The sequence below is a fragment of the Mixophyes fleayi genome, chromosome 8, assembly GCF_038048845.1.
Source record: "Mixophyes fleayi isolate aMixFle1 chromosome 8, aMixFle1.hap1, whole genome shotgun sequence".
In the NCBI taxonomy this organism is placed as follows: Eukaryota; Metazoa; Chordata; class Amphibia; order Anura; family Limnodynastidae; genus Mixophyes; species Mixophyes fleayi.
The window spans coordinates 114,597,657-114,621,538 of record NC_134409.1 but is presented as its reverse complement, the minus strand read 5'-3'; the positions used below and the strand labels follow the sequence as shown (position 1 = coordinate 114,621,538).

At 42.3% G+C, this 23,882-nt stretch overlaps 1 long non-coding RNA gene across 1 annotated transcript in view; it reads right to left on the bottom strand.

Annotated features, from left to right (window-relative positions):
* The window catches only part of LOC142099616 (uncharacterized), a 144,281-nt gene extending 121,926 nt beyond the window's left edge, over window positions 1-22,355 (bottom strand). The window contains exon 1 of the long non-coding RNA XR_012678581.1: window positions 22,194-22,355. This is a non-coding gene — a long non-coding RNA (uncharacterized LOC142099616). The remainder of the gene's footprint in view (window positions 1-22,193) is intronic.
* Between the last annotated feature and the right edge of the window lie 1,527 nt (window positions 22,356-23,882).

Sequence of the window (23,882 nt, the reverse complement as noted above, 5' to 3'; positions counted from 1 at the left end):
TAAAAAAAAAGTAAAAAAAAATAAAAAATTAAAAAAAAAAAAAATATATATAATAATTATAACCAAATTTGCAAAACCAATCCAGCATTATAAGTCCATTGGTACTGCAATATTACCAAGTTCACACATTCAGCAGTAAAAGTCCAGTGGTACTGCAATATTACAAAGTTTACACATTCTGCAGTATCAGTCCAGTGGTGCTGTGTCCTGTGCTCTGTCCTGCTGAGTTCCGTAGTGCTGCTGGGTCCTGTGCCGTGTCCTGTTCAGTCCAGTGGTGCTGTGTCCTGTGCTCTGTGCTTCTAAGGGCATAGTTATTTCCCCATTATTCCCAAGTTTGTAAAAAATAAAAAAAAAGTAAAAAAAAATAAAAAATTTAAAAAAAAAAAAATATATATAATAATTATAACCAAATTTGCAAAACCAATCCAGCATTATAAGTCCATTGGTACTGCAATATTACCAAGTTCACACATTCTGCAGTATCTTGTGCTACATATAATGGAGACCAAAAATTTGGAGGATAAAGTAGGGAAAGATCAAGACCCACTTCCTCCTAATGCTGAAGCTGCTGCCACTAGTCATGACATAGACGATGAAATGCCATCAACGTCGTCTTCCAAGCCCGATGCCCAATCTCGTAGTACCGGGCATGTAAAATCCAAAAAGCCCAAGTTAAGAAAAAGTAGCAAAAAGAGAAACTTAAAATCATCTGAGGAGAAACGTAAAGTTGCCAATATGCCATTTACGACACGGAGTGGCAAGGAACGGCTTAGGCCCTGGCCCGTGTTCATGACTAGTGGTTCAGCTTCACCCACGGATCTTAGCCCTCCTCCTCCTCCCCCCCCCTACAAAAAATTGAAGAGAGTTATGCTGTCAGCAACAAAACAGCAAACAACTCTGCCTTCTAAAGAGAAATTATCACAAATCCCCAAGGCGAGTCCAAGCGTGTTGGTGGTTGTCAAGCCTGACCTTCCCATCACTGTACGGGAAGAGGTGGCTCGGGAGGAGGCTATTGATGATGTAGCTGGCGCTGTGGAGGAACTTGATGATGAGGATGGTGATGTGGTTATTGTAAATGAGGCACCAGGGGGGGAAACAGCTGATGTCCATGGGATGAAAAAGCCCATCGTCATGCCTGGTCAGAAGACCAAAAAATGCACCTCTTCGGTCTGGAGTTATTTTTATCCAAATCCAGACAACCAATGTATGGCAATATGTAGCTTATGTAAAGCTCAAATAAGCAGGGGTAAGGATCTTGCCCACCTAGGAACATCCTCCCTTATACGTCACCTGAATAACCTTCATAGTTCAGTGGTTAGTTCAGGAACTGGGGCTAGGACCCTCATCGGTACAGGGACACCTAAATCCCGTGGTCCAGTTGGATACACACCAGCAACACCCTCCTCGTCAACTTCCTCCACAATCTCCATCAGATTCAGTCCTGCAGCCCAAGTCACCAGCCAGACTGAGTCCTCCTCAATACGGGATTCATCCGAGGAATCCTGCAGCGGTACGCCTACTACTGCCACTGCTGCTGTTGCTGCTGTTAGTCGGTCATCTTCCCAGAGGGGAAGTCGTAAGACCGCTAAGTCTTTCACCAAACAATTGACCGTCCAACAGTCGTTTGCCATGACCACCAAATACGATAGTAGTCACCCTATTGCAAAGCGTATAACTGCGGCTGTAACTGCAATGTTGGTGTTAGACGTGCGCCCGGTGTCCGCCATCAGTGGAGTGGGATTTAGAGGGTTGATGGAGGTATTGTGTCCCCGGTACCAAATCCCCTCGAGATTCCACTTCACTAGGCAGGCGATACCAAAAATGTACAGAGAAGTACGATCAAGTGTCCTCAGTGCTCTTAAAAATGCGGTTGTACCCACTGTCCACTTAACCACGGACATGTGGACAAGTGGTTCTGGGCAAACGAAGGACTATATGACTGTGACAGCCCACTGGGTAGATGCATCCCCTTCCGCAGCAACAGCAACAGCTGCATCAGTAGCAGCATCTACAAAATGGCTGCTCATGCAAAGGCAGGCAACATTGTGCATTACAGGCTTTAATAAGAGGCACAACGCTGCCAACATATTAGAGAAAATGAGGGAAATTATCTCCCAGTGGCTTACCCCACTTAGACTCTCATGGGGATTTGTGGTGTCAGACAATGCCAGTAACATTGTGCGGGCATTAAATATGGGCAATTTCCAGCACGTCCCATGTTTTGCCCACACCATTAATTTGGTGGTGCAGCATTACCTCAAGAGTGACAGGGGTGTGCAGGAGATGCTTGCGGTGGCCCGCAAAATTGCTGGACACTTTCGGCATTCAGCCAGTGCCTACCGCAGACTAGAGGCACATCAGAAAAGCTTGAACCTGCCCTGCCATCACCTCAAACAAGAGGTTGTGACGCGCTGGAACTCCACCCTCTATATGCTGCAGAGGATGGAGGAGCAGCAAAAGGCCATTCAGGCCTACACAGCCACCTACGACATAGGCAAAGGAGTGGGGATGCGCCTGAGTCAAGCGCAGTGGAGACTGATTTCCGTGTTGTGCAAGGTTCTGCAGCCATTTGAACTTGCCACACGAGAAGTCAGTTCCGACACTGCCAGCTTGAGTCAGGTCATTCCCCTGATCAGGCTGTTGCAGAAGCAGCTGGAGAAAGTGAGGGAGGAGCTGGTAAGCCATTGCGATTACAGCAAGCATGTAGCTCTTGTGGATGTAGCCCTTCGTACGCTTTGCCAGGATCCGAGGGTGGTCACTCTTTTAAAGTCAGAGGAATACATTCTGGCCACCGTGCTCGATCCTCGGTTTAAAGCGTATGTTGTGTCTCTGTTTCCGGCGGACACAAATCTACAGCGGTGCAAAGACCTGCTGGTCAGGAGATTGTCCTCTGAAGAGGACCGTGACATGCCAACAGCTCCACCCTCATTTTCTTCCACATCTATGGCTGCGAGGAAAAAGCTCAGTTTTCCCAAAAGAGGCACTGGCGGGGATGCTGATAACATCTGGTCCGGACTGAAGGACCTGCCAACCATTGCAGACATGTCTACTCTCGCTGCATTGGATGCTGTCACAATAGAAAAAATTGTGGATGATTACTTTGCTGACACCATCCAAGTAGACATGTCAGACAGTCCATATTGTTACTGGCAGGAAAAAAAGGCAGTTTGGAAGCCCCTGTACAAACTGGCTCTATTTTACCTGAGTTGTCCCCCCTCCAGTGTGTACTCGGAAAGAGTTTTTAGTGCAGCGGGGAACCTGGTCAGTGAGCGGCGAAGGAGGTTGCTTCCTCACAACGTTGAAAAAATGATGTTTATAAAAATGAATAATCAATTCCTCAATGAAGTACAGCACTGCCCTCCAGATACTACAGAGGGACCTGTGGTTGTGGAGTCCAGCGGGGACGAATTGATAATGTGTGATGAGGAGGAAGTACACACTGTAGGGGGAGAGGAATCAGAGGTTGAGGATGAGGACGACATCTTGCCTCAGTAGAGCCTGTTTAGTCTGTACAGGGAGAGATGAATAGCTTTTTTGGTGTGGGGGCCCAAACAAACCAATCATTTCAGTCAAAGTTGTTTGGTAGGCCCTGTCGCTGAAATGATTGGTTTGTTAAAGTGTGCATGTCCTATTTCAACAGCAGACCTCTCAACTGCAGCTCATCCCTCCTCTGCGGGGATAATGTCTCCTGTGCTCTGACACGTCACTCTGTGTACTCTCAGCCTCAGGATCTGACACTACAGCTACCATGCCTCTTGTAGCAGCCCTCACTCCAGGGCCTCTTCCATGTGCAGTGTCCCCCTCTCTCTTGGGTTCACTATAGTGGCATGGAGTTCTCCCCCTCATCCAGGGCACACATTCCTTGCCCTGGCTCAGTCACCACGCTCAGACTTCCAGGCAATGCTGGGGGAGCCTGGGAGCTTCCACCCCAGGTCCCCAGCTACAACTCTCCTCTCCTGTGTCTTCTCTCTCTTTCTGACACTTGAAAGATCGTGCCTTTAAATGAAAAAGTCAGTCTTGATTGCACGACTATGTGCAAGTGCAACAGGGACATTTTTTTGGGTTTACAAAGTCAAACAGTAACACTACGACCCTGTCTGTCTGGGGTCTGTCAATGACGAATTGTCTGGAGCATGTTTTGAGGAGGTATTGTGGCCCCGGTATCAAATTGGGTACCGGGGCCACCCCACTATGCAGTCCAGATACTTGTTTGGTGGAATTCCGACACGTGGAGGGTTTTTTAATTATATTGTGGCCTCGGTACCAAATTGTGTACCGGGGCCACCACACTACGCAGTCAAGATACTTGTTTGGTGGAATTCAGACCAGTTGAGGGTTTTATTATTATATTGTGTGGACCACTCTATCTATACCACACTACAACTCTATACCACTCTATTTCCTACTTTAATTCTATTTAATTCTATTTCCTACTTTAATTCTATTACTAATTAATTACCATAAAGAGGAACCAAAAAAACCAATTTTACCAAAAGTATAATATGACTTAGACTTACAAACACTACACTTGAAAGATCGTGCCTTTAAATGAAAAAGTCAGTCTTGATTGCACGACTATGTGCAAGTGCAACAGGGACATTTTTTTGGGTTTACAAAGTCAAACAATAACACTACGACCCTGTCTGTCTGGGGTCTGTCAATGACGAATTGTCTGGAGCATGTTTTGAGGAGGTATTGTGGCCCCGGTATCAAATTGGGTACCGGGGCCACCCCACTACGCAGTCCAGATACTTGTTTGGTGGAATTCTGACACGTGGAGGGTGTATTTATTTTATTGTGGCCCCGGTATCAAGTTGGGTACCGGGGCCACCCCACTACGCAGTCCAGATACTTGTTTGGTGGAATTCTGACACGTGGAGGGTGTATTTATTTTATTGTGGCCCCGGTATCAAGTTGGGTACCGGGGCCACCCCACTACGCAGTCCAGATACTTGTTTGGTGGAATTCTGACACGTGGAGGGTGTATTTATTTTATTGTGGCCCCGGTATCAAGTTGGGTACCGGGGCCACCCCACTACGCAGTCCAGATACTTGTTTGGTGGAATTCTGACACGTGGAGGGTGTATTTATTTTATTGTGGCCCCGGTATCAAGTTGGGTACCGGGGCCACCCCACTACGCAGTCCAGATACTTGTTTGGTGGAATTCTGACACGTGGAGGGTGTATTTATTTTATTGTGGCCCCGGTATCAAGTTGGGTACCGGGGCCACCCCACTACGCAGTCCAGATACTTGTTTGGTGGAATTCTGACACGTGGAGGGTGTATTTATTTTATTGTGGCCCCGGTACCAAATTGTGTACCGGGGCCACCACACTACGCAGTCAAGATAGATAGATGCGTATCATAGATAAAGTACATTCAGTGGTGTGGGGCAAATTGAAAAATATTCAAAATGCACTGACATTATCAAAAACAAGAGGTTGTCACATGCTAAAACTCCAACATGTATATGATGGAGAGGATGGAGGAGCAGCCGTATGTGTAGTGTAATGCAGACCTGTTGAAGGTTTTTTATATATTTTATTGTGGTGCCCAGTGCCCACTCCTCTACGCAGTCCAGGTACATTTATTGGTGCGAATCAAACAAGTTGATGGTTTTCTTATTATATATATTGTGGTGACCCACTCCTCTACGCAGTCCAGGTACATTTATTGGTGCGAATCAAACAAGTTGATGGTTTTCTTATTATATATATTGTGGTGACCCACTCCTCTACGCAGTCCAGGTACATTTATTGGTGCGATTCATAAAAGTTCAGGGTTTTTAAGATATTGTGGTGACCCACTCCTCTACGCAGTCCAGGTACATTTATTGGTGCGATTCATAAAAGTTCAGGGTTTTTAATATATTGTGGTGACCCACTCCTCTACGCAGTCCAGGTACATTTATTGGTGCGAATCAAACAAGTTGATGGTTTTCTTATTATATATATTGTGGTGACCCACTCCTCTACGCAGTCCAGGTACATTTATTGGTGCGATTCATAAAAGTTCAGGGTTTTTAAGATATTGTGGTGACCCACTCCTCTACGCAGTCCAGGTACATTTATTGGTGCGAATCAAACAAGTTGATGGTTTTCTTATTATATATATTGTGGTGACCCACTCCTCTACGCAGTCCAGGTACATTTATTGGTGCGATTCATAAAAGTTCAGGGTTTTTAATATATTGTGGTGACCCACTCCTCTACGCAGTCCAGGTACATTTATTGGTGCGAATCAAACCAGTTGATGGTTTTCTTATTATATATATTGTGGTGACCCACTCCTCTACGCAGTCCAGGTACATTTATTGGTGCGATTCATAAAAGTTCAGGGTTTTTAATATATTGTGGTGACCCACTCCTCTACGCAGTCCAGGTACATTTATTGGTGCGAATCAAACAAGTTGATGGTTTTCTTATTATATATATTGTGGTGACCCACTCCTCTACGCAGTCCAGGTACATTTATTGGTGCGATTCATAAAAGTTCAGGGTTTTTAAGATATTGTGGTGACCCACTCCTCTACGCAGTCCAGGTACATTTATTGGTGCGAATCAAACAAGTTGATGGTTTTCTTATTATATATATTGTGGTGACCCACTCCTCTACGCAGTCCAGGTACATTTATTGGTGCGATTCATAAAAGTTCAGGGTTTTTAATATATTGTGGTGACCCACTCCTCTACGCAGTCCAGGTACATTTATTGGTGCGAATCAAACCAGTTGATGGTTTTCTTATTATATATATTGTGGTGACCCACTCCTCTACGCAGTCCAGGTACATTTATTGGTGCGATTCATAAAAGTTCAGGGTTTTTAATATATTGTGGTGACCCACTCCTCTACGCAGTCCAGGTACAATTATTGGTGCGAATCATAAAAGTTCAGGGTTTTTAATATATATTGTGGTGACCCACTCCTCTACGCAGTCCAGAAAGATACCTTGTTGCAACGTTTTGGACTAATAACTATATTGTGAGGTGTTCAGAATACACTGTAAATTAGTGGAAATGCTTGTTATTGAATGTTATTGAGGTTAATAATAGCCTAGGAGTGAAAATAAGCCCAAAAACTTGATTTTTAAACTTTTTATGTTTTTTTCAAAAAAAATCCGAATCCAATACCTTAAATCCGAACCGAGACCTTTCGTCAAGTGTTTTGCGAGACAAATCCGAACCTCAAAAATAACGAAAATCCGGATCCAAAACACAAAACACGAGACCTCAAAAGTCGCCGGTGCACATCCCTAATATATACACACATACATACATACATACATACATACATACAGAGAGAGAGAGAGACAGAGAGAGATACATAAGATATAGTGAATCTGTCGCACAACCTCAAATTGATATAGAAAGCCAATATGGTGTGTAATGTCAACTCAATATGTGAAAGGACAAAACATCTCTGTGTCTCAAGCTCACCTAGTAGGTCATACTTGCCAACTATCCCGGAATGCATTTTGCGAGAGTCTCACGGACTCCCGGGAGAGTGTGGAAATCTCCCGAATCTGCCCACTTCCTAGTGAAGTGGGCAGAATTAGGTCCCAAACGCTGCGATTCCCGGTGAATCGTGGCGTTTGGCCCCGCCCCCGCTGTCAAATGACGCTTTCGCGTCATTACGTCATGGGGCGGGTCCAAAATGACGCGCATTTTGGAGCCCCGCCCCCCTTCACGCCCACCTCCCACGGCAGGCTCCCGGAAACTTACTTATTAAAGTTGGTAAGTATGTAGTAGGTAAATTCCTATAATAATCAGTGTGTACTCAAACAATGCCTCAGGTCCAGGACAGGAAAAAGAAAAACAACCAATAGTGTACTCCGTGTAAATAAAAAATGTAAACAAAATTAATATTATTATGATTATGCTCATCAAATGCAAGTGAAAAGTTTGCTTTTTTAAAAAAAAAAAAGTCTTCGTTCATATAAATAATCCACCTTGTATGTATGCTCAAAATAGGATAACAGAATGAAACAGTTTAAATAAATAATTGAAATGAAAGTTGCATTCGCCTAAAGTGAATCTTGATCAGGGCTTTTCTAATCAATCAAATTTTACATTTACTGATAATGGGCCTGATTCATTATGGAAAGGTAAGCAAAAAGAAATGAGTAACTTTGCACCTTAGCAAAACCATGTTGCATTGGAGGGGGAGGTAACTTTAAAATGTGATGGCAGACTTATATTTGGGGTAGGGCATGTCCTAGATCAACTTTAAATTTCAGTGTGCAAATAAACTTTCTTCTGGGGACAATAAACCTTAAAATGTAATTTGATGCCAGAGGATACACAAAGATCGTCATGTTTTTTTGCAGTTACTTTTTTTTTCTCAATAAAATGAGAGCAACCAAACTGCATGGGCTCTTTAGAAAAAAACATGATAACATTAAATTTGCAAAGTTGGGAGATCTTTGAGACTTCGCTACTTGATGTTCATGATGACCTTTTTGTATAAGTGCAACAGCACATAAAGACAGAGATCTCTCCCTGTAAATCTGTCCTTGAGTCGCTCCTTTTTACGATTACCACCAGTCCGACACCGAGGAGTACTACAGTTAAATTTGTAAGGTGTGAAAAAACTATTGTAATGTAAGCAGACTTACCTCCAAACCATCGCTGTAGATCTCTAATCGCAGCAGGATGGTGAGTGGAAGTTATTCCGACTACTGAGATGTCCGTCAGCAGGTTTTCACGTCATCGCAACCTGTATGACTTTTAATTTAAAGCAGCAATGTCGGGTTAAGTGTTTAATCACTTAACCTGCGGGGTCCTGACATTGCCACTTTAAATTAAAAGTCATACAGGTCGCGATGACGTGAAAACGTACTGACGGACAACTCAGTAGTTGGAATAACTTCCACTCACCATCCTGCTGCGATCGGAGATCTGTAAGCGTCAGTTTGGAGGTAAGTCTGCTTACATTACAATTGTTTTTTCACACCTTCAGAATTTAACTGTAGTACTCCTCGGTGTCGGAATTATCCACACCGTAAAACAGTAACCAACCCGCTCAGACCTATGCCAGAAACCTGCTATGACTCTTTTGTTATTCCAGATAGTCTCCAAGGCAAGGGCATGAACTTGAAAGGTATACTGTCTGACCATCCTACTACCCTACAGAAGAATGGCCAAGACTAACGCTTTCCCAGATTCATCAAAATCTTTCTTTGATGTGGCAATAAAAAGCAAAGCATTGGACACCAGGCAATCTCTAAATTCCCAGACTAGAGCCACTCCAGAAAGCAAATAAGTGATATATGCAACCTTAGCACTATCAAAGAGGTTCCTGGTTGAAACACATATTGTATAGTGTAATGATTCAGAAAGCTGTAACTGACTTGGGGGCCTCCACAAAATTGGGCAATAAAAATTATATGCAATGAAGACACGACTGGAATGCAAAGTTTTTCTCTGGGCATAGACAGAGCTGATTTGTATCTATCTGGGTCCATTCTTCCTCTTCTTCATGCTTCACAATCCGCTTAGGCAGATCTTGCAAAGGGGAGGCTGGTAGAGGTGTATCAGTAGGATCAATGAACTGTGCAAACAGTGTAAGGTTATTTATAGATGGACTCACTGTTCCTCTGATGAATTGCACTGGCTCCTTTGGGGTGGGGAGTCTACTGGCCCTTCTCATTTTTACCAGATGACACGACAAGGGGATTTTGACTGTGATGCAGAAGATCTTGGCTTACAAATGAATCCTACCAGTAGGTTGTTGATAAATGAACATACAAATCCAGTGGTGGATTAAAACTATAAAAGGCTCTGAGTTGTGATCAATCCATGGGTATGTAATGGGGCAGATTGTTGGCACCCCATAAATAGTGGGGGTAGATAGGATTCCGCAGCTGATAGAGAGACAAAGGTCTCCCCAGTAGTGTTGGAAGGAAACAAGGGAAACAGGGCTAAGACTGCATAAACTTGTGGATTTAATCTCTATCACATTGGGTAAGGTTTTACCACAGTGGCAGATTAAATAGCAGTAGTGTAGGGAAGTAATATCACAAGACCTTCAATATTCAATGATACTTAACAAGTTACAAAATAAATAACAATTTAGGGGGGGTATTTAATTGTTAGCGTTAACGGGAAAAAACGAGCGCTCAAAAAATATTACTGTTTATACGGTAATATTGCGCGAGAAAAGCGTTAATACGGTAGTTTACTTGCGGAATTTCAGCTCGCCGCTCAGGGAGCAGCGAGCTGAAATTCCGTGAGTAATTACCGTATTAACGCTAAGATTTTTTGAGCGCTCGTTTTTTCCCGTTAACGCTAACAATTGAATACCCCCCTAGGAATCTTATTTCAACAATCTCAGCAATATGCAAACACAAATCACAATAACACATAGGTTAATGAATATATATATATATATATATATATATATATATATATATATATATATATTTATATCTCAATCACACTCTCTGTGCCTTCTACATATCACTCTCTGTGCCCCTCCATATTACTCTCTGTACCCCATCCATAATACTATTTGTGCCCCCTCCATATCACTCTCTGTGCCCCCTGCATATAGCCCTGTGCCCTCACTAATCATTCAGTCCAGCTCTGTTTTATACTTACCTATCTATTACCTTCTTTCCTCTGACTTCTTTTCTGCCTTCTGTGTTTTTTTTCTGCGATGCATCTGACGGCTGCTCTTCTGGCTCCTCTCTGCTTCCTGCTCCAGTCTCACTGACTGTCGGGCGTGACAGCACCATGTCCCGACAGTCAGAATTGAGCAGAGAGGAGCCAGAAGAGCCACCACTAGATGCCTCTCAGGCATGGCGTTCCCACCGCCAAGTGGGGTGGTACATGCCACCCCACATATATATATATATATATATATATATATATATATATATATATATATATATATATATCACTGGGAAGTGAGGCACCAGTGCTTCAGTGAAATGGGTTTCAGTGGATATATACCTTTGAAAGACAACTGGTTGCTAAAGTGCTGCTGTAGCGGATAATCTTGATAAATGAATCACAACAGCCTTTAAGTGCAATTATACAGATTACACTTATCGCACCAAAATCAGTAGAGATGCAACAAGGGTTAATCCAACACGATCAAGCTAGATGCTCAAGAAAAAATGACTGTAGACTAGGGACACTTTACAATAGACAGAATTCTCGGGGGTGAATTTTAATCCTTAGGTTAAAGCAAAGTTTCAGCAGGACACAAAGCGTAATAATTGTAAATGATGAAATCAGCAATCGACTTAAAGCACAACTAAATCCTGAGCTCGGTGTATTTCTGTACAATAAACGATTTCCAGTGTAAGGAACACAATCTTCACTTAGCAATCCGTCTAATGGAATAAGCAGATCTCTCCCAGCAACTGTAGGTCTAAACAACTTGCAATTCTCTCCTCAACAACAATTTTAGGCAGTTTCACAATAGGATCAAACTTCTAAAGCAATATAGACAATCTCTTGTGACAAATGATTTCTCTCTATCTCCCTAGCACACTGTGCCAGATTGCAGATAAACTTTAAATACAGCAGATTTGGCTGGAATAAACTCTTCCTTTAGACAGCACAATAACCTGTCAATAGCAATGTTATAGTCCTGGTCAGAGGTTTTAATAAAACCGCTTGGTGTTTCACTTGTTTCACTTTAATAACTTCAACACAGCATGGCAAAATAAATCATAAACCTACCTGTCTTCATTTGAGTCCTGCTGATGGACAGTGTCGGGCTGGGTCTTTTCCTTTACTCCAACCATGCTTTCTCCAGGACTGACTCTCTTTTTATCAATTAAAGCTGGAACTTTAGCTGTAAACATCCTCAAGGAAATAGTCCAGCATGAGGACTTAGTGACTCCCTGTGGGTAGATCCTTCACGATCTCAGTCAGCAGTAACACACCACAACTCACAGTAACCAGCAACCACCCAGTTGCAGTCAGTTTTTGGCTCCTCCCCTTTTCCATCAGAATATCCTAGAGCAGGGTTTCCCAAACCCAGTCTTCAGGGCTCCCTAACAGTGCAGGTTTTCTGGATCACATGTGACATAATTAGGACCACCTGTGGATCTGTTACAATGTGTCAGTCAGTAATGAATACACCTGTGCTCCAGCAAGGAGATATAGAAAACCTGCACTGTTAGGGGGCTGTGAGGACTGGGTTTGGGAAACCCTGTCCTAGAGCCTTCTAGTACATTCTGGTACCAAAATTTCTATTTTGTTTGCAGGCTTTTAGCAACTTGTTGCAATGTCTACTGTCTCTATGCTTTTAGTGAAGTCTGGGGCTTTAGTGTGTAGTCTGTCTACCCCAAAATGATCAACATCATATGCAATGAACATCCCAGAGGCACTCTGGGAGATGTAGTTTTCTAAAGGAGTGCCTGCAGTAATATACCTGGGATCTGCAGGGTAATAGAGGTACATAGTTTTTGCCTTATTTCATCACCTACCAAAAGTAACTCACACAATTCTGTAAACAATCACAATAGGCCAAAAACACAAGTTGCATTACGTCCTCAAATCATAAAGCACTGGCACTGTAATGTGGTTGAATAAAAATTAGGGATGTGCACCGGCGACTTTTGAGGTCTCGTGTTTTGTGTTTTGGATCCGGATTTTCATTATTTTTGGGGTTCGGATTTGTCTCGCAAAACACTTGACGAAAGGTCTCAGTTCGGATTTAAGGTTTTGGATTCGGATTTTTTTTGGAAAAAACATAAAAAGTTTAAAAATCAAGTTTTTGGGCTTATTTTCACTCCTATGCTATTAGTAACCTCAATAACATTCAATAACAAGCATTTCCACTAATTTACAGTGTATTCTGAACACCTCACAATATAGTTATTAGTCCAAAACGTTGCAACGAGGTATCTTTCTGGACTGTGTAGAGGAGTGGGTCACCACAATATATATAATAAGAAAACCATCAACTTGTATGATTCGCACCAATAAATGTACCTGGACTGCGTAGAGGAGTGGGTCACCACAATATATATTAAAAACCCTGAACTTTTATGATTCGCACCAATAAATGTATCTGGACTGCGTAGAGGAGTGGGTCACCACAATATATATAATAAGAAAACCATCAACTTGTATGATTCGCACCAATAAATGTACCTGGACTGCGTAGAGAAGTGGGTCACCACAATATATATAATAAGAAAACCATCAACTTGTATGATTCGCACCAATAAATGTACCTGGACTGCGTAGAGGAGTGGGTCACCACAATATATATTAAAAACCCTGAACTTTTATGATTCGCACCAATAAATGTACCTGGACTGCGTAGAGGAGTGGGTCACCACAATATATATTAAAAACCCTGAACTTGTATGATTCGCACCAATAAATGTACCTGGACTGCGTAGAGGAGTGGGTCACCACAATATATATTAAAAACCCTGAACTTTTATGATTCGCACCAATAAATGTATCTGGACTGCATAGAGTAGTGGGTCACCACAATATATATAATAAGAAAACCATCAACTTGTATGATTCGCACCAATAAATGTACCTGGACTGCGTAGAGGAGTGGGTCACCACAATATATATTAAAAACCCTGAACTTTTATGATTCGCACCAATAAATGTACCTGGACTGCGTAGAGGAGTGGGTCACCACAATATATATTAAAAACCCTGAACTTGTATGATTCGCACCAATAAATGTACCTGGACTGCGTAGAGGAGTGGGTCACCACAATATATATTAAAAACCCTGAACTTTTATGATTCGCACCAATAAATGTATCTGGACTGCATAGAGTAGTGGGTCACCACAATATATATAATAAGAAAACCATCAACTTGTATGATTCGCACCAATAAATGTACCTGGACTGCGTAGAGGAGTGGGTCACCACAATATATATTAAAAACCCTGAACTTTTATGATTCGCACCAATAAATGTATCTGGACTGCATAGAGTAGTGGGTCACCACAATATATATAATAAGAAAACCATCAACTTGTATGATTCGCACCAATAAATGTACCTGGACTGCGTAGAGGAGTGGGTCACCACAATATATATTAAAAACCCTGAACTTTTATGATTCGCACCAATAAATGTACCTGGACTGCGTAGAGGAGTGGGTCACCACAATATATATTAAAAACCCTGAACTTGTATGATTCGCACCAATAAATGTACCTGGACTGCGTAGAGGAGTGGGTCACCACAATATATATTAAAAACCCTGAACTTTTATGATTCGCACCAATAAATGTATCTGGACTGCATAGAGTAGTGGGTCACCACAATATATATAATAAGAAAACCATCAACTTGTATGATTCGCACCAATAAATGTACCTGGACTGCGTAGAGGAGTGGGTCACCACAATATATATTAAAAACCCTGAACTTTTATGATTCGCACCAATAAATGTACCTGGACTGCGTAGAGGAGTGGGTCACCACAATATATATTAAAAACCCTGAACTTGTATGATTCGCACCAATAAATGTACCTGGACTGCGTAGAGGAGTGGGTCACCACAATATATATTAAAAACCCTGAACTTTTATGATTCGCACCAATAAATGTATCTGGACTGCGTAGAGGAGTGGGCACTGGGCACCACAATAAAATATATAAAAAACCTTCAACAGGTCTGCATTACACTGCACATACGGCTGCTCCTCCATCCTCTCCATCATATACATGTTGGAGTTTTAGCGTGTGACAACCTCTTGTTTTTGATAATGTCAGTGCATTTTGAATATTTTTCAATTTGCCCCACACCACTGAATGTACTTTATCTATGATACGCATCTATCTATCTTGACTGCGTAGTGTGGTGGCCCCGGTACACAATTTGGTACCGAGGCCACAATATAATTAAAAAACCCTCCACGGGTCAGAATTCCACCAAAAAAGGGTATGGACTGCGTAGTGTGGTGGCCCCGGTACACAATTTGGTACCGAGGCCACAATATAATTAAAAAATTGGGCATCAACTGTCACCGTTGTTTAATATCTGATACACCTAAATATGGACTGCACAGTGGAGTGGCCCCGGTAGTAAATTTGGTGCCGGGGCCACAATACCTCCTCCAACTTCCAAGAGTAGTGTTTATAAAGACAGACAGCGTCGAAGTGTTATTAGTTGACTTTCTTAACCCTAAAATTGTCCCTGTTGCAAATATTCGTGCAATGGACAGTTACTTTTTTATTGAAAGACTCAAGCTTTCAAGTGTAGTGTTTATAAAATATAAACAACAATACAGTAGTTTTAGAGCACGTCAATACCTCTTGTTTTAAATTATGACAGGGCATTTTACTTTTGGTTTAATTTCTTGAATTTGTTTAAATTTGGTTTTACTTTTTGAACATGGCAAACGACTGTTGATTGGTCATATAATGCAAAAAAAAAAGTTCCAAGATGGAATTGTCCTTGGGCCCTCACACCCACCCTTATGTTGTTGAAATAGGACATGCACACTTTTAACAAACCAATCATTTCAGCGACAGGGCCTACCAAACAACTTTGGCTGAAATGATTGGTTTGTTTGGGCCCCCACACCAAAAAAGCTATTCATCTCTCCCTGTACAGACTAAACAGGCTCTACTGAGGCAAGATGTCGTCCTCATCCTCAACCTCTGATTCCTCTCCCCCTACAGTGTGTACTTCCTCCTCATCACACATTATCAATTCGTCCCCGCTGGACTCCACAACCACAGGTCCCTCTGTAGTATCTGGAGGGCAGTGCTGTACTTCATTGAGGAATTGATTATTCATTTTTATAAACATCATTTTTTCAACGTTATGAGGAAGCAACCTCCTTCGCCGCTCACTGACCAGGTTCCCCGCTGCACTAAAAACTCTTTCCGAGTACACACTGGAGGGGGGACAACTCAGGTAAAATAGAGCCAGTTTGTACAGGGGCTTCCAAACTGCCTTTTTTTCCTGCCAGTAACAATATGGACTGTCTGACATGTCTACTTGGATGGTGTCAGCAAAGTAATCATCCACAATTTTTTCTATTGTGACAGCATCCAATGCAGCGAGAGTAGACATGTCTGCAATGGTTGGCAGGTCCTTCAGTCCGGACCAGATGTTATCAGCATCCCCGCCAGTGCCTCTTTTGGGAAAACTGAGCTTTTTCCTCGCAGCCATAGATGTGGAAGAAAATGAGGGTGGAGCTGTTGGCATGTCACGGTCCTCTTCAGAGGACAATCTCCTGACCAGCAGGTCTTTGCACCGCTGTAGACTTGTGTCCGCCGGAAACAGAGACACAACATACGCTTTAAACCGAGGATCGAGCACGGTGGCCAGAATGTATTCCTCTGACTTTAAAAGAGTGACCACCCTCGGATCCTGGCAAAGCGTACGAAGGGCTACATCCACAAGAGCTACATGCTTGGTGGAATCGCAATGGCTTACCAGCTCCTCCCTCACTTTCTCCAGCTGCTTCTGCAACAGCCTGATCAGGGGAATGACCTGACTCAAGCTGGCAGTGTCGGAACTGACTTCTCGTGTGGCAAGTTCAAATGGCTGCAGAACCTTGCACAACACGGAAATCAGTCTCCACTGCGCTTGACTCAGGCGCATCCCCACTCCTTTGCCTATGTCGTAGGTGGCTGTGTAGGCCTGAATGGCCTTTTGCTGCTCCTCCATCCTCTGCAGCATATAGAGGGTGGAGTTCCAGCACGTCACAACCTCTTGTTTGAGGTGATGGCAGGGCAGGTTCATGCTTTTTTGATGTGCCTCTAGTCTGCGGTAGGCACTGGCTGAATGCCGAAAGTGTTCAGCAATTTTGCGCGCCACCGCAAGCATCTCCTGCACACCCCTGTCACTCTTGAGGTAATGCTGCACCACCAAATTAATGGTGTGGGCAAAACATGGGACGTGCTGGAATTTGCCCATATTTAATGCCCGCACAATGTTACTGGCATTGTCTGACACCACAAATCCCCATGAGAGTCTAAGTGGGGTAAGCCACTGGGAGATAATTTCCCTCATTTTCTCTAATATGTTGTCAGCGTTGTGCCTCTTATTAAAGCCTGTAATACACAATGTTGCCTGCCTTTGCACGAGCAGCCATTTTGTAGTTGCTGCTACTGATGCAGCTGTTGCTGTTGCTGCGGAAGGGGATGCATCTACCCAGTGGGCTGTCACAGTCATATAGTCCTTCGTTTGCCCAGAACCACTTGTCCACATGTCCGTGGTTAAGTGGACAGTGGGTACAACCGCATTTTTTAGAGCACTGAGGACACTTGATCGTACTTCTCTGTACATTTTTGGTATCGCCTGCCTAGTGAAGTGGAATCTCGACGGGATTTGGTACCGGGGACAAAATACCTCCATCAACCCTCTAAATCCCACTCCACTGATGGCGGACACCGGGCGCACGTCTAACACCAACATTGCAGTTACAGCCGCAGTTATACGCTTTGCAATAGGGTGACTACTAACGTATTTTGTGGTCATGGCAAACGACTGTTGGACGGTCAATTGTTTTGTGAAAGACTTAGCGGTCTTACGACTTCCCCTCTGGGAAGATGACCGACTAACAGCAGCAACAGCAGCAGTGGCAGTAGTAGGCGTACCGCTGCAGGATTCCTCGGATGAATCCCGTATTGAGGAGGACTCAGTCTGGCTGCTGACTTGGGCTGCAGGACTGAATCTGATGGAGATTGTGGAGGAAGTTGACGAGGAGGGTGTTGCTGGTGTGTATCCAACTGGACCACGGGATTTAGGTGTCCCTGTACCGATGAGGGTCCTAGCCCCAGTTCCTGAACTAACCACTGAACTATGAAGGTTATTCAGGTGACGTATAAGGGAGGATGTTCCTAGGTGGGCAAGATCCTTACCCCTGCTTATTTGAGCTTTACATAAGCTACATATGGCCATACATTGGTTGTCTGGATTTGGATAAAAAATAACTCCAGACCGAAGAGGTGCATTTTTTGGTCTTCTGACCAGGCATGACGATGGGCTTTTTCATCCCATGGACATCAGCTGTTTCCCCCCCTGGTGCCTCATTTACAATAACCACATCACCATCCTCATCATCAAGTTCCTCCACAGCGCCAGCTACATCATCAATAGCCTCCTCCTGAGCCACCTCTTCCCGTACAGTGATGGGAAGGTCAGGCTTGACAACCACCAACATCCTTGGACTCGCCTTGTGGATTTGTGATAATTTCTCTTTAGAAGGCAGAGTTGTTTGCTGTTTTGTTGCTGACAGCATAACTCTCTTCAATTTTTTGTAGGGGGGGGAGGAGGAGGAGGGCTAAGATCCGTGGGTGAAGCTGAACCACTAGTCATGAACACGAGCCAGGGCCTAAGCCGTTCCTTGCCACTCCGTGTCGTAAATGGCATATTGGCAACTTTACGTTTCTCCTCAGATGATTTTAAGTTTCTCTTTTTGCTACTTTTTCTTAACTTGGGCTTTTTGGATTTTACATGCCCGGTACTACGAGATTGGGCATCGGGCTTGGAAGACGACGTTGATGGCATTTCATCGTCTATGTCATGACTAGTGGCAGCAGCTTCAGCATTAGGAGGAAGTGGGTCTTGATCTTTCCCTACTTTATCCTCCAAATTTTTGGTCTCCATTATATGTAGCACAAGATACTGCAGAATGTGTGAACTTGGTAATATCGCAGTACCAATGGACTTATACTGCTGGATTGGTTTTGCAAATTTGGTTATAATTATATATATTTTTTTTAATTTTTAATTTTTATTTTTTTTTTACTTTTTTTTTATTTTTTAAAAACTTGGGAATAATGGGGAAATAACTATGCCCTTAGAAGCACAGAGCACAGGACACAGCACCACTGGACTGAACAGGACACGGCACAGGACCCAGCAGCACTACGGAACTCAGCAGGACAGAGCACAGGACACAGCACCACTGGACTGATACTGCAGAATGTGTGAACTTTGTAATATTGCAGTACCAATGGACTTATACTGCTGGATTGGTTTTGCAAACACAGTGAGAGTCTCCTACAGCGATCATGTACAGCCTCACCATCTCTGAGGAAGTTGCTTGTTGCAATGAAACGCGTTAGAAGTGACTCTGGGATCTAGTGCTTTATACTGAATGTACACGGAAATACAGGCTTTTTACCAGCTTTTAATTTATTGCAAGATTCTTTTAAGGCTCCGTGTCTTGTACATGATCGCTGTAGGAGACTCTCACTACACACTGTGAAGTCCACTGTGAAGTCCACAATATCGGAAAGGTGTGCACAAGAGGCAATTTTGCCGACTACGCTCCGGAACCACCAAGCAGGTCATCAGTTTGGGAGGAAAGGTTTTTTAGCACCTTTCACCGTGGTGCATATGAGGACGGAGTGGAGATATATACCGGGTGATTCACCGCATATTCCAGTTATCTGGTAAGGAAACTATACATCTGTTCCAATAACCCGATGAACATTGTATCTATACTGCTAATGAATTTTATACCTCCGGTACCTACCCCCTACTGATTGCATATATCAACCCTGCGGGACGCTTTGGTCAATACCTTTGAGTACTATTACTGCCTCATATTACAATATTGGTTATTAAGGTATATTAGATCACCATCTATATTGTATATCTACACCAAAAATTGATACCGTTTAAGGTGTTTGGGAACCGGAGTGACTTTTATATCCGCACCATATCATAGTGGTTTTCCTATGGAGATTCCTAAGGATCAAGAACTTTTTATGTGTGTTTTTTGAGCTCCTTTCTGCACATGATTATCTTTGGCTGGTTAAAAGGATATGAGCCTGTTCCACCATTTTTTGCTCTTTGAGGAATTCACATTTGGATTACTATAGGTGCACCTATATTGTTATTAAAATCCTCAAGAGAAGTGATCAATACCATTTGAATATCGTGTATTTGGAATAAGTTCAAGTTTATGTATCTGTTTTAATAAATATTATATTTTTATTCAACCACATTACAGTGCCAGTGCTTTATGATTTGAGGACGTACTGCAACTTGTGTTTTTATTTATATTTTACTTACGGGTTTGCAGATCCCGTGCAGTTGGTCCTCTTTATCATATCCATAATTTTGTGCCATTATATTTGTTGTTTTTTGAATCACAATAGGCCACCTGCGTTAACATTTTGAAAATGTAAGTTCATACTTGCTAACTCTCCCGGAATGTTCGGGAGACCCCCGAATTCCTGGTAGGTCTCCTGGACTCCCGGGAGAGCTGGCAATTCTCCGGCATCCTGCTCGTAGTGAGCCTTAGTAACGCAAGACGAGATTCACCGCAAATTTTGGCCTCGAAACAAAATAATAATTTTGTCGCTGGGCGACTCCACCAACAGAAAGTTGGCAAGTACGTGTTTGTTCATACCAGGATCTGCACTGGGTATTAGTTCATCAATTTAATGCCAATCAAACACCTTTGCAGTCACTGTTGTCCGGGCGGCTCAGCCCACAGGCTTCTCCGCTCCTGATTCAGGCAATTAAGGTTTGGGCAGTCAGTAATAAAATGGTGGGATTCACAGATATAGATCCATGTACTCCTATTTGGGGAACGAGGAGATTGAGGGAGTTGGACACGGTGGTGGGGTCCAGGCGGTGGTCCCGGTATGGTGTGGTGACTGTAGGTCAATTATATGAAGTAAATGTTCTCAAATCTTTTGAACAGTTGTCCAGGGAATTTTCTGTGCCTAGAACAATGTTTTTTTCCTACCTCCAACTGAGACATGCCTTGTACACACAATTCAAAGGGGAGCCACCAGTGAGTGCTATAGCTCCACTGAGAAAGCAGTTACAGGCTTTGAGTAATAGGGGTCTGATTTCATGTATGTACTCTTGTCTTTTGCATGAATCCACAGAGAATGACTTGACCGACCTGAGAAATCAATGGGAAATAGATATTGGTCCCTTAACAGACAAAGAATGGGGGATGGTCATGGATAGCACTAGTGGCTATACAGCATCATTAAAATTCCAGCAAATACAGGTGTTCATTCTGCATAGGGCCTACTTGACTCCTATTAGGCTGGCTAAGTTCCGCCCGGATAGCACTTCCAAATGTCCAAAATGTAACTCAGAAAATGGCAGTTTCTGTCATCTCATTTGGGAATGTCCCTGTATACAAACCTTCTGGCGAAGAGTCATACGTTGTGTTCAAAAAACGGGAATTGAAGTTTCACTTCGGTCATCGGCCACCTGTTTATTTGGGCTCCGTCTGAAGGGAAAGGTTAACAAGCTGACAAAAATTTATATTTCCCAGTTGTTTATGGTGGCTAAGGTTAGCATAGCCCGCTTATGGTTGGCCCTGACCAGTCCCACAATTAGGAGTTGGAAAATCCTGGTTAACGCCACTAAAGGGCACGAAAGATTTGTTTACACGAGCAGGCAGGCATTGCCAAAGTTTGAGAGTATATGGTACAGGTGGGTGGAGTCTCCATTTTATCTTGTATCCCCGAGTCATGATGTCCCGAATACATGAGGGTCTGGTTCCCCTGGACTACATAATAATATTAATAAAGTTTATAACAAAAAGTAGAGCCCCGCCTCTGCAGAGTATGTATGTAAGAGCATTTTACGATGTATATTCCTAATTGAGTATTGTTCAAATGTTATCATTATGCGATACTGGTGTCTTACAATGTATCTGACATTTTATATTTAATGTTGGCATATTTGTGTCTTTATTTTCTTTTTTCTGTATTTGTTTGTTGTTGTTTTATTGTTGGTATGTATGTACCACGAAAATTTCCAATAAAAATACTGGATTTAAAAAAATAAAAAAAAGTGTGTGTTTGTTCAGAAGAATAACTGTATCGGTTAGTATACATATTTTGGTTCTAATTCCAAATAAATCTTGCAGCCTGTGTATTTTACATACATCCTGTCTTGTCATTCCTAATGTCAGCATCTACTATGTTCCCAAATTGCACGTGATGTTTTCCAAACACTATAGGAATTTGTTACTTTTTACATCAACACTTTTTTACGTTCCCATACAGTTTTGTGAATTTACACATTTTTATTTACATGCACCTTTAGGATACTATCTTTGCTTTAATGAATTATACTTTGTTACAATAGCATATAATACTAGTTATGAGGATGTATAATTAATAAGGTTTCTAAGATATATGTAATCCTTTTTTCATTATACCTATACTATTTCCTATATTTTCTTTCCTTTCAGCAATTTTGCATTGTCAGCACAGGACTTTTATGTATGAACTGATAATATCACCTTGGCTGGCTATTCTCCAACATGCTGAAAAATGATGATATGCGGAAAATAAGTCAATGACCAGACTGTGAAGAGTAAAATCAATCCCAACCTCCTGACCTTGTCGTCTTCTCTTCTCTACATGAGATAAACACAAGCTATTCTTCCTTCTGTTGCAGCCCGGGGCTTATATAAAATAAAATCAGAACAAAAACAGTTCTTGTAATGTAATTTTATATCTTCGCAAATGAAATTTTTTCACACTTTTGTATTAAAACAAAAACACACACGTGTCCAAACACACTCACTCATCAATTGGCACATCATCTAGCTGTTCTTTTGCGTTTTTCTTACATTATAATGAGACGGTATGTGAACATTCTCATTATGCTAATCCAGATTCCTTCAGGAAAATTCAAGATAAATCCGGGAACTGACTGAACCTATTTGTGGAGACGCTGTTCTCACATCTGAACCGCACTGCACGTTAGTTCTGTATTGAAAAAAAAAAACTCTTTCTTCCTAATCTTTTGAGCTCTGGCTTATTAGACATGCAAATCTCGTTCTCATATAATTTGCCCGGTTGCAAAAACAAACAGGAAACGATAGATTATTAGCGAGGGGGGGGGGAGATATGGTCTATGAAAATAATTAAAACATTTGTCAGCTCACTGCGCTCTTTCGATATAAAGTATGTGAATTCCGCTATGATCTTATCATCAAAATAACATGTTCCACATTAATAATTACACATGTCCTGAAATACAAGATTTGTAAACCAACTATTAAATTGAACTAAGTATTAGTATTATTACAGTCATTTAATTTAAATACATAAAAAATGTAACATCGCTGTTTGGTGCTGGTCAAAACTTGAATATTTTGTGATCCATGGTCCACACACAACTGGAAATTGTTTGGCATTAAATGAATAAATATTGTATACAATTATATATAATTGATCTATTTAATGTATTTAATTAGGTTATAGTTTTTTATTATATTTAATGTTTTTCTCTAATACTTTTCCTCTTTCATGAGATCATTTCTGTAGAAAGCTATTAGGCACTGACTAAAACTGTAGCGACAGTGACAACTACAGGTTCTAAAAAAAACTCACCAAAACACTACATTTCTATAGCGATTTGTATACTGATTGCCGTTTCTGACAATTCTGTTTCCTGTTGTCTGTTTGCTTGTCTGATTTCTCTGTTACTGACCTGGCCTGTCTTAGATTATCCTTGTCTGCCTGTGACCCAGACTTTTTCTCACCTGTGCCACCTGCCCCAATCTCATCATCATCACCATTTATTTATATAGCGCCACTAATTCCGCAGCGCTGTACAGAGAACTCACTCACATCAGTCCCTGCCCCATTGGGGCTTACAGTCTAAATTCCCTAACACACACACACAGACTTGGGTCAATTTTGTTAGCAGCCAATTAACCTACCAGTATGTTTTTGGAGTGTGGGAGGAGCACCCGGAGGAAACCCACGCAAACACGGGGAGAACATACAAACTCCTCACAGATAAGGCCATGGTTGGGAATTGAACTCATGATCCCAGTGCTGTAATCTCTGGCCTCATTCTGACTGTGTTTGTGCGTCTTCTACTGCCAGCTGATGCCTAGTTGGACAAATCTGGAAGCTACGTCCCTGTAGGGATCCATGCTGAAGATTAGACAACCATTAGTGTCAATCACTAGCAG